A 26,732-nucleotide genomic window follows, 5' to 3' on the forward strand; every position below is an offset into this window, starting at 1 on the left:
AAATTCTGCAGGATGTCAGTATAAGTGAAAGAGAAGAAGAGAAATACTCAACATCAGTTTATTTCTTGTACAATCGTTATGTTAGGCATGGTGTGAAGTAATATACCCTTAACCATGGTAAAAATCATTCTAATGCAAAGCGGCTTATTGCCTTTTATATGACAATAAAAGCAATATGATAAAATAAATTTTTATTCTTGTTTTTTGCATGTTGTGATATGACATGTTATTTATAAATAATGATGAGTTGAAATAGTCCTTCTAGTAATATATACTGCCAGTGCCAGTCTTAATTTGTACGTCCTTCCTTCCTTCCTTCCTTCCTTCCTTCCTTCCTTCCTTCCTTCCTTCCTTCCTTCCTTCCTTCCTTCCTTCCTTCCTTCCTTCCTTCCTTCCTTCCTTCCTTCCTTCCTTCCTTCCTTCCTTCCTTCCTTCCTTCCTTCCTCCTTTCCTTCCTTCCTTCCTTCCTTCCTTCCTTCCTTCCTTCCTTCCTTCCTTCCTTCCTTGCTTCCTTCCTTCCTTCCTTGCTTCCTTCCTTGCTTCCTTCCTTCCTTCCTTCCTTCCTTCCTTCCTTCCTTCCTTCCTTCCTTCCTTCCTTCCTTCCTTCCTTCCTTCCTTCCTTCCTTCCTTCCATTAAACCAAATATAGTATACCAAATATAGTGAACCAAATATTACATTAACTTACCAATTTAACATAGAATTTGACTTATGTGTAGTCACATGGTTTCATAAGTCTATAATTGTCTGGAAATGTGGCATTTTTTTTTTTGTGTGGCTGTTTTGCAAAATTCTGTTTGGTTGTGTGAAGGAAGTTTTGCCAGAATTTAAGTATCTTACTGCAGGTTTACAAACACGGCTTTCCTCTTTCATTCTCCAACCTTTTCCTTGAGTAGCAGATCCGAACAAATCGCCATTGCTAATGAACAACACAGCAGCATTTCAAAGGCTTTACTGACTGTGAGCAATATCGTCCTCACTGTGAGCCCCTGTGGATAGAGCCATCACGGGCCCGTCTCACAAACAAACAACACAGATCATAACGGAAACTACACAGAAATACCTAACATTAAAATAAACCCATAGTAGCACAAACTTAGTGTCAGAAAAGCAGGAGAATCAAGCTGATCTTAGAACATGAAGACAGATGAACGCAATAACAAAGGCTTTAAAAATTTGTGTACTCTGTCACAGTGGTGTGTTGTGGGTAAATATGTGCCATAACTCACGCAGCGTCACCGCGGTGGCGTTTAAGCGTTCATGTGTATAATTATTTTGGAGTATGTCTCCATTTTCTTTCTTTCGCTTCAAATCAATTTTTATGGCAGCTGATTTTATGGCAGTCATCAGTGCGGTGGAGAGACTCAGCCTGCGTCTGCTGCGGGCGTAAAACAGCAGAGGAACCATATAAATATTACCGCTTCCACTGCGCCGCAGGCAGCTACATGAATGAGAAAATGTACGTATTTGTACGTGTGCTTGTTTGTGTTTGTGTGCGAGAGGAGGGCTGAGGTTCCTATTGGTGACCTTTGACCCAAAGCGTCATTCCTCCAGAGGGTGGCTCTTTCATTGTAGTGTTAACAGGGGTTGTCGTTTGATGTCAGCACATCACACAATGCCTTGAGATAAACAAGATGACGAGCTCTGTCTGTCCTGTCCGTCTTAAGTACGGATTCAACTTCGAACGAATCGTTTCTCAAACCCAATTTAGCACTGGACTAAAAATGACATCTGACAGAAAATCATCTTTCATTGAGGAAATAAAGCCTAGAGTTTAGAAAACGCCTCACTGTAAACTATAACAACATCATAGAATTTATGATGATGTAATTGCTGTTATGATTAGTGCTGAGAAGCATCAGTACTGTTGCAGGATTTGAAACTCCTAGTCCTAAATATGAAACTGTCATATTTTTGTAGGCATACATCAAATAATATACAGTAAGGTTTAGGCTTGGAATAATACAAACAACTATGGTGTAGATTGTATTATATTTTTTATATTATCTTGTTTATCTTTTATTTATTATATTATTTTTAACAACCCTATATTTTTATTTATTTAATTATTTGATACCCGGCAAGGTTTATTATTGAAATAAGGTGGAAAACCTAGTGGCTAATATTATATTATATTAATTTATTATATAGACTCATTACATGTAAAGTGAGATGTTTCAAGCCTTTATTTGTTAAAATTTTGATGTGTTGTGGCTTACAGCTTATGAAAACCTCTTCACAATATTCTAATTTTGAATTTGGGGTTTTCACAAGCTGTAAGCCATAATCATAAAAATAACATAACATAACAAATAAAGGCTTTAAAATTTCTCACTTTGCTTGTAATGAGTCAATATAATATATTAGTTTCACCTTTGAAGTTGAATTACTGAAATAAATTAACTTTTGCACAATATATTGTTATTTTTCGAGTTTCACCTGTATTATATTATATTATATTATATTATATTCAAAATAATATAATGCTGAATCATATTGACCATATTCAAGATACACGCTTGCAAAATATGTCTTTTACCTTAATAAATGTATTTTAATAATGATATATTTTATAGTAAATGAGTAAAACAAATATTATATAGCCCCAAAATATACAATTTCTTGTAAGCATAAATCTAAGAATATCCAGTGAGGTTTATGCTTGAAACAAGGAAAAAACAGCTAATGCTAATGAATTATTATATTAAATTATAATTCATAATAATGTTATCCTAATTTCAAGATGCTTGCAAAATAAGCCTTTATCTTAGTAACTTTAGTTGATTATTTTAGTATTATGAAATGATGAAATAGATTTTATTTTTAATTTAGTGTTGTATGCGTACATCTTATCCAGCTTTATGCTTGAAATAAGGAAAAAGCAACTAATGGTAACAAATTATTATATAACATTGTATTATTCAAGATACAAGGTTGCAAAATAAGTCTTTGTATTGATACAAATTTTTTACTATAAAAGGCAACTATTTTATTTATTGGTGTCACTGAACATCCACAACACTCTAGACTTTTGCATGGGCAACTTCCATTTTCTTACATATCTAGTAAACAGATAATTTTTTATAAAGGAAACAAAGCCCCTTTCTTTTCTGCTGCTGTTCTCATTTCCTGCTCTTTATCATGAGCCCGTCTTGCTAAGACCCTCAGTGTCAGGCTAACCTATGGCAGGATTAGTACTGTCCAAACACACCGCAGCACTCTTGAAAGAGGCCTGGGCGCAGGGCAAGGCCTGTGTCTGCTCAAAGCCTGCTCGGCCCGTTTGAAGCAGAGATCCGGGAATTAATGGCGGCAAATATTAACACCTGCACTTATGTAAATATTAGCATCTCTCTCTCTCCCTCTCTGTACATTCTGCATGTGATCTTTGTCACCTCTGAAAGTGGATGAAGACATAATCTCATATGGACGTAATGGGTTTGTCGAGATGAAAGCGGCGAACGGGAACTGAGGGAACTCGATGTTTTCTTTTCCGATAGGATAATATGGGCTTCTCGCTGGGACGTTAAAACGGAGCTTCTTTGGCGTGGTACATCATCATCCTCCCAATGCAACAAACCTGTCTTAAATGTCACTTTTATTCTTTGTTTCTAGTTGCTTCTTTTGCCAGAGATGATCTGATGGCCTTTATTTCCACCGAGTGAAATAGATCTCTGGTGGATTGGTGAGGAGGAGATTCTATCTAATTGTTTCTATTCGTCTTTCTTTGTTGGCGGGTTTCAGGCTCTGGCTGCGTCCCAGATGTCATTTAGTATCTGCTCACTTTGAGAGAGTTCACTCAAAAGCTGAAAGTGGAATATCATTCATTCTACTCTGTACATGCTCGTGTGTTATAGGATGTCTAACTTGTTATTCTAATGAATTTGTAGTTATGAGGGCTGCTTTAAAAGCAACACATTATTGACCCAGTACTTGTCGGAAAGCACAACTCCTTTTTATGATCTCTGGCTCAGAAGGACGTTGTTAATCTCTCGCGTCTTTTTTATCCTACTAAGTTTTTGTGCATTCATATGCAGTCAGTAGTAATACTCAGGCCTGATATAGGACTACGCCTCCTGCTGTTCTCATCCAGAACTGCAGCCTGATCCACAGACTCATCCATCTTTAGGAACCTTTGACAACGTTACCATAATAATAACATCAAAATTATTATTATTATATTATACACGCACACACAAACATATGTATGTGTGTGTGTATGTACTGTATGTATGCATGTATGTGTGTGTATGTGTATATACATATATACACACACACATACATGCATATATACATATACGTTCATCTTCACTCCACCTCCACCATTTAATCTGCTCTCCTCCTTTGACAATATCCATACATTGTAATTATCCATTATTAGGGAAAAGATGAGTAAGGTTTTGGGATGAAAATCTGCCTGTATTAATGGTTCTATTAATCACTGTTATGTCTCTGGCTTCGCGTGTCCCTGTTATTTATGTGTTTCCTGAATGGAGGTCTAATTGCAGACTTGGCTCCTCAGGTGACTTTTGAAAACCCTAGGGGATTTGCATCATCCTCCGTGTTTAAGAGTCACCTTAAGAACACCAAAAGTTTAATTTCTGAAAGGAAGGACGTTGAAAGAGGCCTTGCACAATCTCCACATGGTGAGGGTGACCAAGAGATTGGTGCGTCTTTAAACAAGTTTTGACACACCAACTCATTCTTTAGTATTTTTCACATTTTACAATAATAGTCAATTCATCAAAACGGAAATAAAATGAATGGAAGTATGTGCCCTTGTTTGCTAAAGCATGTGTTGGCTGCTTTTACATTCTAAAATGTCACATTTTAGATTTTTTCTTTTTTCTTTTTATATTAATATTGTTTATAATATTGTTTATTTTATTTTTTATTTTACCTTTTTTAATACTTATTATTATTATTTTTTTTAATTGTATTGTATTTTCTATTTTTATTCCTGTTTAATTGATCATAATAGGAATTACAAATGACTTCAGCTTTAACTAATTTTTTATTTTTCAACTGTTGAAATTTGCCTAAATTAAGCAATTTTTAAATGTAACTTAGTTTTTTTTTCTCAGTACTGAGAAATTGTAGCATTCTTTAAACAAAAAATGCACAAATATTTCATATAGCTCAGTAATTGTAGAATGCCGTTCTCATAGAGGACGTAGCAGAGACAATATTAACGGTGTTTGTTCCAGATGTGCCGAGCAGATAACGATTCAGAGAGGTAATTGACAAACAGATCGATGACCTTGAATCTGTTTGTCTGCCGCTGAAAAGAACGATGCTTCTTTTGAACAGCCTCGCACAGATCCGTGCATTCTGGAAGTCCACCACAGGATAGCAGTGTCGGCTCAGTTTTGATGTTCATACGCTCACCCCACCCCCACCGTTCATCCCCTCTTTCTCCTCCTCCTTATAAATACATTATTTATTTCCTGCTGGAAACACATCCTCTTTGTTTAAATATTCATGAGGCTGTGAAACTTCTTTCAGGTAGTCACATTACCTGTCCTTCTATATTCCTTACACTAGGGGGCTAAGAACACCGCCAAGTGTGTACGTACGTGTGCATTCGTGGTGTAATTATTGTTTAAATGTGATATTTCAAGGTCACTTACTGTTTATAGCAAACTGGTAACAAGTATCTGTGCTTTGAAACTGCATTGTTGTGTGACAGAGAATGAACGGCCACTCTTCTTTAAATGCCTCCGGAGCCTTTTCGAGTCATTGTTGAGAGTCAGATGGCTTTTGCATACCAATTCGCCACAGCTTTCGTCTTGAATCCCACTGATAGCTAGTGTCCAAAGAGCCAGATATGCTAGGTCCAGTAATAATACGGCTTCGGCACGTCCATGGCTCTATCTGAGGTTTGTTCTTGAGTTTAATAGATGAGTGTGTTCAGATGTTTAAAAACGCTTATCAGCTCAGTACTCAAAGGCCTCTCAGAAGACACAAGCAATGGGGAAGCCCTTTAGATAAGAGCGAGAGGGAGAGATTACTTGGGTTTTCTCCGGCTGAAGCACAATAAAGTATGGGGGGGGGGGATAGTTTGAGGTCACAGCTATGGTGTGTCTTTATTTAGCATTAGCTACTGATTTCTGCACACAGTAGCCACTTCATTCCAAAACTTCAGGCTGACACTTTTAATAACTTCTTTAATTAGTCATTAACACACATGTAATGTTGTGGATTCAGTATAATTTTAAGCTCTATTAGCAGCATTAGTGTCCTAATTTCAATTACCACAGAAAAGAGTTTAAACGCATCCGATATGTTACTGTATGTTGTTATTAAAATTATGTATATATTTGTTTGAAAGCAGAGACTGTGGTATTAAAATACATGGTCGCTCGTTATCCGTGTAAAGTTTTATGTGTGTGTGTGTGTTTAAAAATATATTTTCATTTGTTTTAGTTAGTTTTTTAAATTTATTTCTAGCTAATCATTTTAGTGATTCAATTTAACATTTTTTCAGTTTATTGCCAAGGCATCATTTCTAAATTTAGTTTAGTTTAAGTTTTTCAGCAAATATTTAATTTAATTTCAGCTTTATTTAAATTAATGTAAATGTTTTTAATAGTTTTAGTTAATGATAATATAACCTGATGTACACACACACATCACACACAACACACACACACTGTTATATATATATATTATATGTATGTGTGTGTATATAATGTATCACACACACACATAATATTTCTCAAGATAATTTTTTGATACAATTAGATAAATAAGTTTTTTTAACATGTTTTCCACTGCCAATATTTAAGTGGATTTTGCAGATTTTCATCCACCATCAGTGCAGATTCTGTGAGAATCATGTTTGTTGTTGATAATAATAAAAGTTATTATGAAGTTTTACCAATTTGTTCCTAAAGTGCACTGCAAAACCCTTTTGAGAAACTCCCTCTCTTCTCTTTCTGCTTCTGGTTTGGGTACAGAAATGAGTTCACAGAAACAGCGACTGGCAGGGAAATCAGACATGACTCAAACACAACTGTAGGTAAATGAGAGCAGGGTAAAAACGATCAGATTGTCCAGTCAGTTGTTGTGCGTCTGCCAGGTGACATAAACAGAAATCACAGTTGTGCTTGGCATTAATTGCCTATCATACACACGTATGCAGGCCAGAATACATTGTGTCATCATAAATACTTCAGCGATGTTTTATAAGGCCCTGACTCAGGGGCTCGCCACCAGAGCTAATCAATATGTGTCAGCGTTATACAGAATACATCATTTGCATAATGTAAAACTTGTGAGACAGGAGTATTAAGACAGGAAAGGCTGTTGTGAAATTGGCCTGAGCACAAACCACTGGATGAATGGCCACGCTAACATTAGTCATCCCCCAACACAAGCCCACACACACACACACACACACACACACACACACACACACACACGCATACACATACAGCCCAGTGTGATTTACCTCGGTGTCTGAGGCCACACCATAATGCCACATTGTTCTGCCATTAGCTCCTCAACAGCCTCTAAACTTAATTTCCCTGATTTGTGTCAAAGCGCCGACAAGCTTCACCATCGATTAAAGTGTCAAGGGAGGCTTAAACCCATGAGGAGACTGGTTTGTGTGTGTGTGTGTGTGTCACTTGTTTAGTTTAAACATGAGATAAGATTTCATAAAAAGGATATATATGGTGTGACATTTTTTGTTCCATCGTAAGATATTTCAAACAGCATTTTGTTCATTATATTCCTTACAAGTGAAGGCCAAAGAACAAACATGGTGATCAGTCAAATATATTCACTTTCCCTTATATTTTCAAATAATGTACATTTATTGTTATGGTAGGGAGCTGTTTCTGCTTCATTTGACCCTTAAAAATGACTTCTGTTTATTCTGTCATGTTGTTTTTATTTATTTGTTTGTCTTGAATAATGCTTTTTATTTTAGATGTGATCACATAAAGTCTGCTTAAACACTTTTTACAGTATAGCGCTTATCTGCCATTTTAAATCCAGCTTGTACCATTTCTGGTCTATATACTTGATTTAAAGAAAATGCTGTTGTATTTCCTATTTGGAGAAAAGAAGTGTGCATTATGTACAAAATACAACATTTATAACAAGATTATAGTTGAGGTTAACATGTAAGGCTCAAAACACTAATACAGAAACAGTGAAATCATAGTACGGAAGCAACAACAACAATGGGAAATGATAGCAATCATTGGTCTCTCGTCGTGATGCGTCTTAAATGGCCATACAGGAAGTGAGTTCTTGATGATCCAATGGGAACAGGACATCCAGTTAACCTCCATCCAATAGGCTTCTGGAAAAACACAAAACATAGAAACAAAATGCGGATGAGGATAACACGACAACCATGATGATGATTAGAGAATTCAGAGATGGTCAGAGAGTTCATTTCAGAACATGAAAGACTTGCAGTTGTGTCCATGTATTGATGTGGCTTTTGGAAGGAGACACGTGCTAGTAGATCCAGACCAGTGTGACCTATCAGACCTTTGAGCTCCACGCTTTCACCTGTGACCCCAGCTGACCTCTCGCCCTCCACCCTCTCAGTTTGACTGGAGCAGAGAGAGAGTGTTTTGGCTGGAGAAATGGCTTTTACAGTATAACTTTTTATATGTGATTATCTATGGTCCCAAAGACTGATCATATCAACCACAGCTGTTCATTACATCCTTCACTGAGAGAAACCCAATCATTTCTCATGCAAACTTGGTTTTCTTGCATTACTGATTTATTGATTTGCATGTAAACCCTTGAACTGGGTTATTTATTACACTGCACTACAAAAGGCAAAGTGAAGGCAACACCGAAACTGATAAAATTGGCTTTAAGGTTTTGTGATTGTGACTTGATCTATTTAATATTAATTTTCACACTCTTTTGTTTCCCATGAATCTGATTACGGTTCATCTTGACCTGTTTATGACAGAACAAACCAAAGTCTAAAATGTATTTATATATTTTGAAATGTATAAATGAAATAAAAATGTAAAATTAATAAATGTAAAAATACTCAAATTAGTTTGATGATGATTACTAATGTATTTAACACAATTGTTTAAATTCGTATTATTTTACATTTATTTGTACATAGTTTCATTTAGTTTGACTTGATGCAGTATAACAATAATTACAATTGAAATAAAGGTTAATATATATATACATTAAAAAAACTATAACTAATTTAAATGTAAAAACAATAATATTAATTGTAATTAATTCATACATAATTATTAATAATAATAATTATCACAAATAAGTTAAAATTTGCCATTTCATTCTGAATAGTGAGTGGAAATCATCATAATCACTTTTTTCCCTTCTATTAACAGTCCTTGTTTTGTTTTTCTTATGGTTTATACATGTTGTGTATTTTAATGGGGAGTGAAAAAAAAAAAAAAACATCTTCCACATAGTATTTTACACATTTATAATATTTTTACTTTTCACAGTATAAATGACCATGAAAATATATAGTCATTTTGATATTTTAACGCGTTTCAAAACACGTTACTGCATATTACCTTTACATGCCAGTTTTGATAGCTATTAGCAATTTTGTTGAGAAACACTTGACTACAGAGTAATATGTTTCATGAGTGCTTCATGAAGGGGTGTGTGTGGCTGAGGCCAGAAGTCTTCATCGAGTCCATAGCCAGAATATGTGTTAGTATTTGAAAATAGTTTTTGTGTCTGTACACAGAGGCGCACAGCAGCAGAACTGGGCCGTTTGATGATAAACTCTGTTACTGTGTAAATCTGTTGTCAGTCTACAGCTTCATTCAGCCGCTAAATTAATGTGTAAATATGCTGGCTCATATCTCGCCGCTGTTACATCACGGCAGGACTTTGGGGGTTTGTTTGTGTGCGTGTGGGTGAGATTTATTCGACTTGTACTCTGGTGCTTCATTATTGCAGAGCATCCGAGAGCGCAGGATCTCCAAACAATTTATGACAGACACCTTTATTGGCCCCTGTAAAATAAAAGCGAGGAGAAAAAAAAGATTAATCATCTCTCTCTCCATCTATCATTCGGGCCCCGGAACGCCCCATTAAAAAGGGCCGCAGTTTTACAGCGTTTTAAACGGGCATATGTCTGGTCACCATTGGCATTCAGCTGTGAGGGCAGCTTTAGGACCCTGAGCTCCAGCTCCGCTATCTAAATGAAAGGTTGGCCGTGTCGGCAGCTTTGCCCATCTGGATTTATACCATTGTGCATTGTTTAATTGTGCCACTAAATAATGCCCATGTATTATTTAATAGGCTGTTATTGGGTTTTTAATTGGCAGGCCAGGAGGCACTTCAGTCTCAGAGAGTGCATTAAAAAACAGGGGAATCAGCCCGGTTATCTGTGTTAACTGGTGAGGTGGGTTTGTGTCGAGGTGTCAGGTGTGTGCGCGCTCTGCAGGGGTTTCAATTTTCACCGTAATGTGGCTATTTGTTTAGACTAGTTCCAGGGGTCGTAATGCTGCTGAAAAATGGTTTGAGTTGAAAACATTAGACACTCGCATAGTGTCCGATACGGAGATTCATGTGAACATGCTTTTCAAGGCATACTGTAAAAGGCTGCTAGATAAAAACATATTTAATATTTAAAGTCTCGGTAACACTTTACAATAAGGTTTGATTTGATAACATTAACAATGAGGAATACGTTTGTTACAGTGTTTATTATTCTTTGTTAATGTTAGTAAGCTGTTCATTGTTTGTTCATGTTAGTGTTGTAAACTTTTCCTTCTATACGTTCATACGTTCGGGATAACGTTCAAGCAGAAGATATTCTTTATTGAGCGTAGCGGCAGGTTCGTCCAAACAGTCTGAACTGTAACAGTGTACATTAAATTTATATACATTTAGGGGCAGGGATTTACATTGTGATGAGAAATGAAGTATTACAGGTTTTGGAACCTGCCCTAGATCCAATCAGCATAACTATTCAAACGCTGAGACGCGAGAACAGGGCTGGCAGGATTCTCAGGAGCTCCAAGAGCCAATTTTCAGTAATCTAACAAATACAGAAAACAGGACTGACCGGACTCTCTTGCTGGAAGTTTCGCAGCTGATCTAAACATTTAGTCTCTTCACTTTTGCAGTTTCCTAAATTAAACATTTCATAAATGTGTTATTCTTCATTAGTTCACAGCGCATTAACTAATGTTAATAAATACAACTTTTGATTTTAATAATGTAGTAAATGTTGAAATTAACATTAACAAATATTAATAGTGAAGTTCATTATTAGCTAATGTTAAGTAATGTAACCTTTATTGTAATGCGTTACCAAAGTCGTTTCTAAATATGTTATCTGTTTATAACTCTATAAAGAAAGAAATGTCACAATTCTTATTTTTTATGGAATATTGCAGTGTTTATTTTAAATGATTTATCTATGTGCATCATTTGTTTAAAATTCATGTGCCCTCGTAATCTTGAATCAAAATAACTATCCCTCCCTCTTGCAGCTCATCTCTTTTCTTCTCTGATGTGTTTACTGGCGTGAGGGCGGCGCAACCTGTCACTCACATGACATCACAGCAAAAGCAAACCATCCAATCAATTCCTTATGGTCAAAATCCAGTCCCGCCCTACATTTTTTTTGTTCGAGAAGTTGTTTCACTCCGATATAGTCACAATAGGGAAGAAAAGACTATCGCAACTTCCATTTAAAGCTGACATTATAATTTATCCATGTTCTCTGCACCAACTTTGAGTTTTATAGACCTTATCAACTTTTACTAGTCCATCTTTGAAACGCATCTCGTCATGCAAGTACAGCTCTTATCTCTTTGAATGGGGAAACATCAAATTCTCCAAAACTGTTGGCCAAGCTTACGATTAAATTTAATATTTTAAATCACCAATGAAATCTGACTACAACTGTCTCATACGTTATGTTTGTAAACGAATTGGCTCTTATGTAGAAAGTTGGACTTATTCCGCCATATTGAGCGTTGCAGTTTTTCCCATTCAAAACAATACGAGTGATGCATCTTGTGTTATTCTATAGTCTTTGAACTTATGTAGTCCAGCCACTTTTTAGCGCTGCACTCGTTTTCTGTCTTCCGGTTTATATTTCCATAGCATGAAGGTAAGATCCTAAGGATTTATGAATGACCCAGCTTTTTTTCCTGGGTTTACTGACATTTAATGACATCAACCTCAAACATTACAATGCTCATGATAACTTTCGTTAACTCTACAATAAGTGAATCCACTTCACTAGCTAATTACTCTTCAACAGCAATGACAGAAATATACAGAGCCACCGCAAAAAACAGAAGTTATTTTTCTTTAAAAAGATGGCTGGGCACTTGTTTCTCTGGCTCATCAGGTCTACAACATCAGAATCATGGGAGACACTTTCTTTGCATCAGTTTAGGCCACTATCAGTAGAGGGCGGTAACTGAACTCTACCTGGTTTTCAAATGATGCAAACAAATTAGCATGTTCGTAGCCTCGTGTTTTGTGAATGCGATTTCACCAAGTACAACATGTTCCTAGATGAACATCTTTGTTGATACTGGAGCAACATTCCAAACAACCAATCAGATTTAAGGGACAAGTTTAAAATTTGTCAATTTTAAGCTTACAACCAGGGTTAAGTGCTTTAGCGTCGACGTGTAAATAATTTCATTCTGATTTTAGGGATAACTTATGGGTAGAGTTAATTTTCAGACAGGAATCAACAAAATATGTTGGTCCAGGAACGTGTCTTCTTGCATGTTCACCGCAAACATTTAGCATGTTGTGTCGTAAATATTTGATATGGAGTGTTAAAATGACTTTGCAACAAATAATACAATCATCATAACCTTGCTAGATTTATACTATAATAATAGAGAAAATGGTCTTAAAACTTTCACCTGTTTGCCACTAATCTTGTTGCTTAATTTGGATTTAGTGTTGTGTAGTTTGCTCATAATAACAGAAGGCCTTCATAAATTGAACAACTGGTTGGAGGTCAGAGAAAAGCAATTGTGTTTATTTGATGAATCCTAGTCAATATCAAGTAATGAGTTTTGTGGATATGTTGAATAAAGTGTGGACACCAATTTTATGTGTTTTGTAGCACAGTGTTTCTAAGCTACCACTGCTGAATCTTCAACAGCATGGCAAAAGAAATCATGTTATGAACGTGAGTTTGCTGTCTGAATTGCATGTGACGCAATAAAATACAATGTACCACCAACTAATGTAATGACACATCTTTCTGTTGAGTTGTCCTCATGGGCTATGCATAAAAACTGTGCAACGCACTCCAACTGAAGAAACAAAATGCAATCATCAGTTTGTCAACACATGCTGTAAATACTCGCAACAAAATCAAATAAAAAAACATGCCGCAATACTCACAACTCCACCAAATACAGAAACACACTGCAAATACAACTCAACTAAATATAGAAACTCACCGCAAATACAACTCCACCAAATACAGAAACTCACCGCAAATACAACTCCACCAAATACAGAAACTCACCGCAAATACAACTCCACCAAATACAGAAACTCACCGCAAATACAACTCCACCAAATACAGAAACTCACCGCAAATACAACTCAACTAAGTAATTGAGAAACACTCTGCAAATACACACACAGACCACAAATTTGGAAATGTTTCAAGGGGACCCCAACAAGTGCAACCAAATACAGAAACACGCTGCAAATACTCACAACACAACCAAATACAGAAACGCTCTGCAACAGACCACAATGGAAATGTTTCAAGGGGACTCCACAAGTGAAAAACCCAAAACTTATTTTTCAATGTATACTCGTCAGTGGTGTTGTCGATGACTTGAAAGGTGAGTTTTTTTTTTTGTTTATTTTAACTTCTACCATGGTCTTTCTGAATACTCTATTCTGATTGGCTAGAAGGATTGCAATAAAACTGTTTAATGCACAGGTAGTTCCAAGTCAGTTTTATCACCGTTCTAATAAATACGCTGTTTTCATCGAAGGGCACATACACATACGTCTCTCGCACACAGAAACCTGTGCCTGCATGCTCACACACAAACATTCAGGAGCACAGAAACTTATCTGCGCTGTCCCGCTATTTTTTTGTTTTTTTTGCAGCACTTCTGTATTTGGTTGCGTTGAGTATTTGCAGCGCATTTCTATATTTATTTGCGTTGTGAGTATTTGCAGCGTGTTTCTGTATTTGGTTGAGTATTAGCAGCGCATTTCTGTATTTGGTTGCGTTGAGTATTAGCAGCGCATTTCTGTATTTGGTTGCGTTGAGTATTAGCAGCGCATTTCTGTATTTGGTTGCGTTGAGTATTAGCAGCGCATTTCTGTATTTGGTTGAGTATTAGCAGCGCATTTCTGTATTTGGTTGAGTATTAGCAGCGCATTTCTGTATTTGGTTGCGTTGAGTATTAGCAGCGCATTTCTGTATTTGGTTGCGTTGAGTATTAGCAGCGCATTTCTGTATTTGGTTGCGTTGAGTATTAGCAGCGCATTTCTGTATTTGGTTGAGTATTAGCAGCGCATTTCTGTATTTGGTTGCGTTGAGTATTAGCAGCGCATTTCTGTATTTGGTTGAGTATTAGCAGCACATTTCTGTACAAACGTTATAATGAATGGTTAAAAATTCTCATCATCTGACTCACTTGTTGTGCTGCCATTTTAAAATAAAATTGTTAATTAATGTTCTGCATTAACAACAGGAGCAGTCACAGAGCAGACACATCTGCAATAAAAGCAACTTGTCCAGTGTGCTGTGGAATCAAACCCACATACACATGCACATTTAGGCACACAGAAGTCGAGGACAAAGATAATTAGGTTGTTCATATTATATATAGAATAAAATAAAAATCATTGCCTGCTCTTGCACACATACATATACGGTACTGAGTTGTCAGTGAGTTTCACACATGCACATACAATCCCTGATTAATTAGACCACTCCTGCTGGCACACCACTTGATTTGCACACCTACTCAACCCACACACACACATAGTGTGCTGTCAGCATCTGAGGCTCTGATTTACATAAACCCACTCAGGGGACTAACGGCATCGTCTCTAATTGAGCTTCAAGTCAATCAGAAGCTAGTCAGGGGACGTGAAGTGATTTAACATCACGGTTAGCCACAACCACAGAGTCAGACGACTTTAAAAATAGCACTGTTTATCAGCACAGGAGCAGATAATGGTGTCTTAAAAATGTCAACCTCCAATTGTCAAATTTTATTTAAAAAGTATAAACCAGTAAACAATTGTTTTTTGAAGTTATTTGGTGATCTTGAAAATGTGCTTCCAATAAAGGAAACATTTGTATAGCACAAATTAAGTTAACTGTCTGTTTTTTTATTATTATTTATTTGTTTAAATATATTTATATTATTATATTTCTTTATATTTATAAAAATATATATGTATTTATTTGTTTATGTAGGAAAAATGAGAAAAGACAAGGCAGCTGTCAAGTCAAGGGAGTATATATAGAGAAAATCAATATGACAGTAAAAGTCAGATAATTATTTTTTGACTTTTTTATTGTAGACATTGAGATCTCAACTGAAACTTTAGAGAAGATGTGACATTTACGTTTTCCATTTGCTCTCCATTAAATCTCAATACTATTTATGAGAAACAATTAAGAAATCATTTGTGATTTTATTGAATTAAATACTCGGATAAAACTAAGTTTTTTCATACAAAAGGCTGCATCATTGTTCCTATGTGTTTTTTTTTTGTTTTTTTTGTAGTTCGTAGACAAACTATTGCTACTACACGAGCAACAAACCTTAACATTCAGAAGTTTTTCTCCTACACAAAGATACTGTGACACTAAATACCGTGTGTGTGTGTGTGTGTGTGTGTGTGTGTGTGTGTGTGAGAGAGAGACAGACCTCCACATCTTTTAGCTGGGCTGTATAATTCCCCAGTGTGTCTGCGCAGCCATTTGATACAATATTTAGACAGTAGGCAGCGTATGTCTTTTTGTAACACTAGACACTAAAAATCTGCCCTTTACAACTCTAGTTAAAATTAATGAGCTGGTTAAATGTCTTCAGGTATAAACTGTAAAAGTGTGTGTAAGTGTGTGTGGAGTGAGATAAAGTGGGTGAGAGGGGAGGTATGGAGACAATGGCGTCTCTGCGGCGTAACACGCTCCTTTTTCTGACGTTCCTCTCACTCCCTTTTTTTCACGGAAGCTCATCTATCCTCCCGCGGGGGTCACCCGGAGGTCGCCGAAATGGAAGGGTAACTGCAAGATCACGAGCCTGTTTCCCTACCGTCTCTCGTACTGGGGTACAAATAAAGCCTTAGCACTCACGGCATATGGGCGCTCAAATGTCTGAATCATTTTAAACCAAAAAAAAAAAAGCTTTCCATAAAAATAAATCACTGGAAATCGCTTTCGGGGCGGGCAATTACCATATTTCACTCATAATTGTACAACTCCCATGGTCAGATAATTGTGGGCACTCTCTTTCACTCGCAGACAACCTCTCAGTCGGCCCGTCTTCCTGCCTGTTTCGCTTCCCCCAAACCAAAACGCTGAGTCCCAACTCTCTCTACCTTCTCACACTCATCACTTAGACCAGGTAAACGCGCGGCGTTCAATACATACACAATATCTGCGTGTAACATGAACACCGCTGGCGTCGTTAAGCGCTCCCGGCCGCGATTAGACCGTCTGGAGACTCGGTGCGCCGCCTGTCCGTCAAATTGCCGCGGGGTCCCACTCTGAGGAGCGCAATTGATTTAAGAGAGCCCTCCAGGTCCAGTGTGCATTTTCATCAAAACAGCAAAATCGATGCTAAGCAGATTTAGATCTTCGTCGCTGGCTATATTTCAGCTTGCGCCCTCACTAATGCTGACGTGTCCGAGGCGGCCATTATTACCCGCCATTAGCATTACTGTCGCCGCTGTTACAAATTCAGCTGTTCCACCCAATTTAAATTCAGCTGAAGGAAGTGTGTGTGTGAGAGCGAGAAGCAGTGGGGAGGTAGTCATGTTTGGATGGGGAAGACGGAGGTATGCGGGCTGAACAGGAGGAACTGTGAGGGATGACTGCATTAGCATAGCGTGGGCTAATGCGGGCGCTCAAGGACGTGTGCATTACTCGCCCCCTTCCCTTAAAAGTCAACTGAATGTTTTGTGGTTTTGTGATGTAGTGAATTTTCAGTTTTGTAGTTGAAAAATTAATATGTCAATGCCATTTGCGTTCACTTGCAAACCTTTGAGATCTTTGCTAGCCAATGCAAAGGTTTTGTGAGCAAACGCAAAGAGTTTCAGGTGAATGCAAAACATTTGCAAGACAACGCGAAAGCATTGAAATAGTTTTTATTCCCCTCCCCTCTCATTGTTTTTTTCCATCACCATGTCCCTTTAAGGGGCTCTGTAGGTTTACCAGTTTCCATAGCAACTAGTTTTAGTCAAAATTCCATAGTATTTTGGTAGTAAAAAAAAAAAAATCCACAACAATGGCTGGACAATACATGGATATTTAATTGTGCATGGTCATTTCCCCTACTTTTAGTAGTATATAATTTAAGGTAACACTTTACAAAAAGGTCTCATCTGTCAACATTAGTTAATGCATTGACTAACAGAGCAATATTTTTTTATAACTTTGATCAATCTTTGTTAATGTTAGCTAATAAAAATACAATTGTTCATTTTGAATATTAATTCACAGTGCAATAACTATGTTAACAATTACTTTTGGTTTAAAAAATGTATTCGTAAATGTAGAAATTTTCATTAACCAAAGATTAACAAATACATTTATTTTAATTTATTTTATTTCTTTTTTTTAGACATCCGGTTTTTAATTAAAATAAAATAAAAATTTGTCAGCATTTTTTTTGTGGGTTACACAATTGTATCATTATAACACTTTTTTTTTCTTCTCCAAAATACTATTAGCACTATCCAAAAAAAGAAAATTTAAACAATGATTCAGAAATCTTTTTACACCACTTCAAGGACATGCAATATACATAACATTTATTATGATTTTACAGGAGCAGCAATAACTGAAGGAACTATGATGTTTGGACAGAAGCTGAGGTTACCACGCTTATTTTTGTGAGGGTTTTCTACGAAGTCTGTAGACCTAATATTGAGGCTGGAAAGCTAGTAGCAATGGGTGTTTGTCTCTGGAAATGAGCCCTTTTGTGATGTTGCTTATGAGAGATTATAAAAAGAAAAGTTATATTATATTTACCGAAATGTTACTTGCAGTCTGTTATCTGTGACTTGTTAATTCCAAGCTTCATGAAAGCTTCTTTTTTTTGTGTTGCAAAATTACATATTTTAGCTATTAGAAATTCAAAAATATGTTGTGTACACTATCAACCAACATATACATTTTAAAATAAGTTGTCATTTTATCAAATGCAACAGAATGCAGTGTGACAACTCTAAGAAATTAAAAGAATAGTTGCCTAAGTTTAAAATAAGTACTCAGTAAAAAATGTCATATGTAGGCTATATGTTATACTTAAGTATTATATTGTAGTAAATTAGGTATTATATTTCTTATGGTCCTGGCAGTAACTTTCTCTCCAGTGTTGCTTATGCTATATTGAGTTGTGTTGCGCGGTTGTATTGACCAATTGGAATCCAGGACCTTTCCTACCTTAGTATTTATAATTTGTCTTATCTGATAATGCATGTTCACAGGTGGTGCTCCATTTCTTAGACAGAATCATTCTTCATGCTCTTAAAGAAAAGCTCAGGACTCAGGAGTGTGTGCAGCAGCCTAAACCGTAAAATATGGTGCATCTGTGTGCATGTACAGTGTGTGTACGTGGGACGTGATTAACAGTTTAAGGAGAGGATATGGAAACCCCCCTCTTTCATACTAGCCTCTTTGTACCCTCATTTTTACAGATCAGATCTTTCACTCCCACTTAAGGTTTCCTTCTTTTTCATCCTTGATCCCTGCGCCTCTTATCTCTTTATACCATTCCTTCTCTCCTGTTTTCACTCTCCCTTCACTTTTTTAATTTCAAACCCAGCCCCAGGGTTAGTACGCTTATCTCTCTCTCTCTCTCTCTCGGTCTTTCTCTATCTGTCTTCCACCAGCTATAGCTGCCTTTAGATAGCTGGTCGCTCGCTCGCAGGAAGTGCAAGGCAGGGCCGTGACCCCGGGATGAACTCTGCTGGTGAGGTGAAACAGAAGGCCGCTAGTGGGGGTGAGTCCGAGACCGTCGCCAGGTTGCTCGTTTGGGACATGTGATCCGCCTGAATGGGGCCTCCGTGGACTCCAGAGTTCCACCCCACACTCATCTCTCCTCATTAATGGAGGTGGCTGCTGTCACATGCACAGACGCGCACAGATACACACAAAACGCGATCGGAGGAAACACTGTAGGGAGTATCGGCCAAATATGGGGGCTTCGGTTGAGAAGAGGGCGGTGCTTCGGAAATGGGTGATGATTTGTAGATGAAAACGTGAAGGATTTGTGCAAAGAAACAAAGCGAAAGTGAAAAATAAAGAGTTTTAGTGCTGTAATGCTGGAATATCAGTTCTGAACATATGAATGTGTGCATTGGGCAGACGCTCAATGCGAGTATGTTTGCAAACACGTGGAAGTATTTTATAAATCTAATTTAAAATGTAATTAATAATACATTTAAATAATGATAATAATTAATATTATTTATTTTCCTTATTCAATTTAATATTTATTAATAATAATAATTTGATTTATTTTTCAATAATATTTATTATTTTGTTTATTAAGTTTATTACTTTTTAAAATTTCTTTTTACTGATTGCTCTTATCAACCTATTATTATTATTATTGTTGTTGTTTTTATTTATTTTTCTAAATGTTTTTTTGTTCAAATTATTATTGATTTGAATTAATTTATTCTTATTAGTCATACTAAAACAGTGCATTAATCATTTAAAATGTTAAATTACACAAAACAATTACATTACATGTCAAATTAAAAACATTTTTGAAAGAAATGACCTACAGACTTTTAAGGAAAAACAAGTCAAATTTATTTATATAGAGCTTTTGACAATGACCATTGTTTCCGAGCATCTTTACAGAAAATGATAATGTTAATGTTTCTATTTTTTTTATACCTTTATGCCTTAGTCGCATTTAGCAGATTAAAGCTGGCCAATAAACTAGTTACAATTTTATGACGATACACGCAATCAAGCTGAGATTTACTAGTATATTTCGATGTATGTGAGTATACCGTAGCTATGTATGCATATTAAGATATTAAGCACTGTAAAAAGTTATATGATCAATGTTTTTACATTGCTTTAACACATCAAAATATGTTAAGCAATTTTCAACTTTTTGTATGTTATACAAGATTAAACTAATTTTGAAGTCAGTTTAATGTAATTTAAGTTGAAATGACTTAAAAATCCAAGTTAATTGTACTTTAATTCAAGGCAGCAACTTTTTTTTTACATTATGTGCGATAATACAGTTTACATTTTTGCCACAGAAACCTACATTACAATTATGTGATAACTTGCCATAAATCATAACTTTAATGTATCCATTATGTTGTAGAGACAATTTCCAGTAGTAAGTAATTGTATTAAAGGTACAAAACCCCATTTTTTTTTTGGAGTCTAAAATAATCAAGTTAATATACTTTCTATGTAGCAAGGAGTTAAATTTGTGCCTTTTGAAAATGACCATACTGTATGTAAGAGATTCTTAATGGGGAAATTTAATTAATTAGGAAGGGTGTCCCCAGGATGCAGCAATGAGGAATTGTGGGATGTCAAAAAAGGACATTAGTCTCTTCTAATGGAAACAGAAAACCAAATCATTCCACACTCTAAGTTTAAATGAAGTGTCCATGTAGTAATCAGATTGAAGCAGAGGTCACTTGGTCTTCCGTCTCTGAGCGTGATCGATAATTATACAGGTCAGACTCCTGATGACGACGGGAGAATACAGACGGCCTTGTTTTTCAATTACAATAGTAGTTTACAGTTAAAAACGTGATATTTTAACAGCAATTATTCATCCAATATTTAGGTTCTAAAGTATACAACTTTTGAAAAGTTAAGAAGCGGCTAAACTGAGATTCCGCTTAACACAAAAAGGCCACGAATCTGTTCATCCGAAAACCAATGACCTAAAATTCTAAAATGGATAAACACACATAGAACACGTCCATAATTTGCATTTAAATCAGTACATCAACAGGGGCTGACTTTTTTGTTACAGAATATGTGCATTTGTGATGAAATGTAAAGTTTAATAAGCTATGAATGTGCTGTAAGTGCATAAACAGACGGCTGGGCTTTGATTTATAGTGTTCGTAAACATATTGGAGTAAAATCTGTATACACACTCAAACTGTATTTTAGCATGGCATAAGAAATGGAGGCGGGGAATGTGAAAAAGAGAATTGGAGTTTAGCCAAGCTTGCTGCGTTTGATCGGGACGCTGCAAAGAATTTACGGCCTGGCGGATTGGGTGTCGGTTGGTAGAGAGAGTGTGTGTGTGTGTGTGTGTGTGTGTGTGTGTGTAAGAGAAAAAGCTCCCCTCTGACTATGCTCGGCACTGGTCCGAGAGCTCCCTAAATCTCTGCCTACAGATTTATGGTCATCCCATTCACACGAGTAACCAGAAACACAATCACTATCACAATCACCATCAGCCTACACACACACACACACACACACACCACACACACAGAGCAGCCAGCTGATGCTGAGCTCGCCTCAGCTGAATCAACTATTCAGGAGGAATTAAAAAAGCACACACAAACACACTAAATCACTCCGACTCGCACACACACATACACACACACTCGCACCATGTGTGGTTGGAAGAAAGAATCAGGAACGCATGAAAGGAGGATAAGGACTGAAATGGAGCATTTCTATCCAAATTACTCCATGTTATTTATTGCAGCAATTACTCTCAGACGTCTGTGCGCCTCTTCATTTGAAACGATTGTAAAAATACATCAATAGTGGCTGAAAGACCAGAGGCAGTCTCACTGAGATCAGCTGCTGAACAGACATCGCTCACCTGGCACAAGAGTCGTCCTCCGTATCGTTTGAGAAGATGGGCTTTATTTATTTTACTGTATTTGACACCGCATACTGTAGAGACTTCTATGATTTGTTAGGAACACTGGTTATGACATGACAATATATATATATACCGGTATGTGTGTGTGTATATATATATATATATATATATATATATATATATATATATATATATATATATATATATATATATTATTACCATTTAATGTTTTTTTATTATGATTCTAGTCTTTTATAGCTCCGTTGTAAGTCACAAACGAACCAAATGGATGCATTGATGTTTAAATTCTGCCAGCTAATTATTTTCAATGTAATGGCCAATAACTGATAAATTGCTGATAATACAATTCTATTTATAGTGTTTTCTCTAAATACATAAAACATAAAACTACAAACTAAATAGTTTTAAATGCTGGGTGAATTTTGGCATCACAGCATTTTAATGTACAGTATGTAAAAAGTATATATTTTAAATTAAATTTAAATTTAAAAATTACATTTAATGGTTTTTAAATTCTTATTTACTCTTTTAAAGATTACTTTTTAACATTTTAATGTCATGTCATGGCAAAAATAATGTAAATATAGAGGAACTAACTAAGCACGCACTATTTAATTGTGACCTATAGCGATAAATGAATTAATGTTTAATATTACCAGATAACCGTTATGGTAGTGATATATCGTGCATCTCTATTTTTTTATCTTATGTAATGTTAATTAAGTAGCCTATACCATTTCTTATTGTCTACATATGCAATTGGAGATGTAATGTAAAATTGTTGCTGTTTTAAAACAACCCTTGCGAATATAATTTTTATTCGATTTTTATTTTACTGCTGAAGTGTAGCATTTAGTGAGCATTTGGAGGAGCAGTTTTTATACTTCTAGTTCACTTTACAGCATAACATTGGCCTCGGGTTTATCCTAAATTACTTATTTTACACAATGTAATAGAAACAACACACTATTTAATAAGTACACATTTGTTGCACTGAGACATTATGCTTAATAATAGCTTATATTTGAATAAGTGTGGCTGAAGGTGACGTTGTCCGCAGGGAATGCTTTCGTTGCAAAATGACCCAGTCTAAGGTCAGAAGTCAGGCAGCTGTACTTCCTTTTGCTGGACAATGTCACACGTCTTTCGAGATCGTCTAATTGGCTCCCCACTGAGGCCACACACACACACACACACACACACACACACACACACACACACACACACACACACACACACACACACACACACAAAAACTCACACCTCTCCTGAACTCTGGGAAAACAGCCACTAGCAGACGGATTCAAAATGGCTGAAGGGAAAAGACAACAACACAGCATCGAGATGCAAACTCTCCTTCCCCCTTCTCTCCTTCAATATGTGATCGTAAATTCCTCTGCCTTTCTTTTCCTTCCTCTCTCTCGTTATACACACACACACTCTTGTTGGGATACGTTCAGTATATAATTAGTTTACCTTCTTTACAAACACTTGGTTGGTATTTGTAGACTTTTTTTTCCTTGTACAAACGTCTCCACGTGGAGATGTGGACTTTTAGAGATGTTTTGTCCCAAAAATAGTCAAATGAAAGCATATATTTGGACTCCACTGTTCATACACTCTTCGTCTGGTCGTCCTGATTACGTTCCACTTTGGTCAACCAATATTTGAAGACGATATAATAGTATAATTGGATGATGTAAAGTCATTATGGAAGGTAAAAAGACAATTGCTCTCGCGACATATAATTAAGTAGACCAGTGTCATAATTCATCCTTTTCACCTTGGCAGTGTAGACCTCTCTTGTTTTTATGGGCGGTTGAAGCGAAAAATAAATTGTTTTTACAGAGTATGCAAGGGTGATAATAGTGAATTACAATTCCAGTGGTACTGCATGGTGGTCTTGAACTCTTCCGTCCTCATAACAGCACTGTTTATGTTTTTGAAGCTGAAGAGGTTGAACCTCATTATCATATGTGTTCTAAAATGGAATATTACAGGATGTCGAATCACAATAACTCTTTTCTTTACGTTTATTTTTAACAGTTTGCGTCAAAATCCCTCATTTTGGATCAGAGGGCACAACGGCGGCTATGCTGTGGGGACGTATTTACACTCTGGGAACAGCATAAGGTAGGGATCTGCAGTCTAATTTATACGTGTGGGGACGTTTCATTCCTCTTTGGATTTTGAAAGGGCCTTTGTGGAAAGTACGGCATGGGAAAATTAGCAGTGTGTGAAAAGAGAGCTTGGTTTTCCATAGTTTAAACAAAAAATAAAAGAAAGTTGAAATCAGCCTTAAATTACCAAGTGTGTGGAAACTCATTTGGCCAGGAACGTTTCGGGCAGAGTCGGCCGCTGAAAGGACAACAGCGGAAAGTTTTTCTCGGCAAGGCGTAATTACCAAGCCAAGACACAAACATTTCATCACGCTGTGCCGTTTCTTCTCCTCTGTCTGTCTGACTCACTCTCTTTCTCTCTCTCTCTCTCATTTACACCAACACATGCTTTCCGTCCATTTGGAGAACACACCCAGAACCCGAAAGGAAAGTGCACAGCTTAATCTGTCTGTCTTTCTCTAGCACTTACTCCCTAGATGGTCATAAAGATGAAACGCCCAAATGTGAGCCTAGCTCTCGAAGCTTCATAATAGCATGTCATTTAGAGTCTGACACAGTTTGGCTAAACCACTGCGCTAACCACTTTCTAACTTTGTATAACAAAGGCGATGCAAAAAAGTTAGTGAACCCCTGGCTATTTAACGTCAAATAATGTCTTTTTTTAATTTATTTTTTTATTGTGTTGAATATTAAATACTAGGTTTTTTTTTAATGTTTGTGTTGCTGTGAAAAAAATTAAGGAAACAACTTTTGATTTAGTAGACTCAAAGAGAAGTAATGTGTTTACGGATAGCAAAATTGTGACCACAAAAGTTGAAATCCACAAATAAATGGACATTTATTGGGGCAAATTGTGTGTTCGATGTGTTAATGAGGTTATTATGGGGGGAAATCGTCTATAAAACAATGAATGGGTTTACACGATTTATCTCGGGCATCCGTGATGACTTTGTGTCTGCATGGAAACAGTGTGAGCTTCTGCTAATGGCTTCATCACGGCTAATGCACATATGAGACTTCCTCCTTCCTCTCAAGCAGCTCGATGAAGAGCAAGGTGAAAAATACGACGCGTGAAAGAGGAAAATCAGCTTTGACGAAGTGAGATGAGAAGTTCACAGCTGGGGTGAAAGACTCATGAAAAATACTCGTAAACAGACGCGAGCGGAACCATAAAGCGCCAAGATGTCGGTGGCTGTATAGCTCAGGGTGGACTAGCACAGATGTTGACCCCCCCTCTCATCATAGGTGGGTAATTAGACCCAAATCACCACACTCTCAGGTGGAATCGCACCGTTTCAAGGGGAGATGGCGGGGGGCTAACTGAATCATCGGATTTAATATGACCACAGAGCCTCTCTTTGTTTGCCGTCTTTTTGTTTTTTTTATTTGTTGAGAGTGGTGACAGAAGGTGAGCTTATTGAAGTTATTGTCTGAAAGCAGGTGGAACCATTTTTTTTTTTTTTTGGCTGTGGGGTGTGGCTGATGTCCTTTTTGAAGTTTGAGTTGAACTTCATGTAAATCAAATTAAGCAATGTAGAGATCAAATGTCTGAAACTGAAACCGACATTACCATACAGTTTAGAAACATAAACAAATAATTGCAGTCAAAACAACTAGCCAGAAAAACACTTGTATAAATGCAAATGTGCCACATTTTCAGAACTAAAGAAGATACTAATAAATAATATTATTCCATATATATATATATATATATATATATATATATATGTGTGTGTATATGTGTGTGTGTGTGTGTGTTTGTGTGTGTGTATGTGTATGTGTGTATATATATATATATATATATATATATATATATATGTATATTTAATGTAAAATTTTATATATTTTTTTCCCTCTTATTCAGGCCTATTTAGATCTTCATTTATATTTATATTTGATTAATATCATAATATATGATTGTATAATATATATAATCCATACATATTTTAGATCTTATATCTTGTATTATATTTTATGAATGTATTGTGTAGGTATGTATGTATATATATATATATATGTATATATATATATATATATATATATATGTATATATATATATATATATATAAAATAATACACTGCAAAAGTTTCTGCCTTAAACATCCAAGTTGATTGTACTTAAAAATGTAAGCCATTTCAACTTAAATTACATTAAACTGACTTAAAAAATGTGTTGAATCTTGTATAACTATAAATGATGAAAAAAATCCTTAACTTATTTTTGATGAGTTACAGCAATATAAATATGTTGTCAGAACTTATTGATCATATACTTTTTTACTTTGTGTGTTAACTGAAATGTTTAACTACGAAAAGCTGAAACATACTGTATATCGTCCTGTGAACACTCTCTTGTGCGCGATACACATTCGCAAAACTGTCTGTTCCTGAGGTCTGGAATATGTGTTTACATTAGTGAGAGTCCACCCTAATGGGCCATCCATACCTTAAATGTGATCTCAGTTGAAGATTGTTGCTCTCCATGGTACCATGCATCAAGCTAACCCAGTAAAATACTGTCAGTCATTGAGCCGAGCTCTTATCAGCTCTAATGCCATTCAGAGAAGCCAACA

General features: G+C 36.2%; 1 long non-coding RNA gene across 1 annotated transcript in view; it reads left to right on the forward strand.

The window, feature by feature from the left end:
• The window catches only part of LOC306989947, a 261,084-nt gene that overhangs the window by 39,587 nt on the left and 194,765 nt on the right, over positions 1–26,732 (forward strand). Inside the window, exon 4 of the long non-coding RNA XR_013795785.1 lies at positions 24,086–24,172. This is a non-coding gene — a long non-coding RNA (uncharacterized lncRNA). The remainder of the gene's footprint in view (positions 1–24,085; positions 24,173–26,732) is intronic.

The sequence above is a fragment of the Phoxinus phoxinus genome (assembly GCF_949152265.1).
Source record: "Phoxinus phoxinus genome assembly, chromosome: 1".
Taxonomy (NCBI): Eukaryota; Metazoa; Chordata; class Actinopteri; order Cypriniformes; family Leuciscidae; genus Phoxinus; species Phoxinus phoxinus.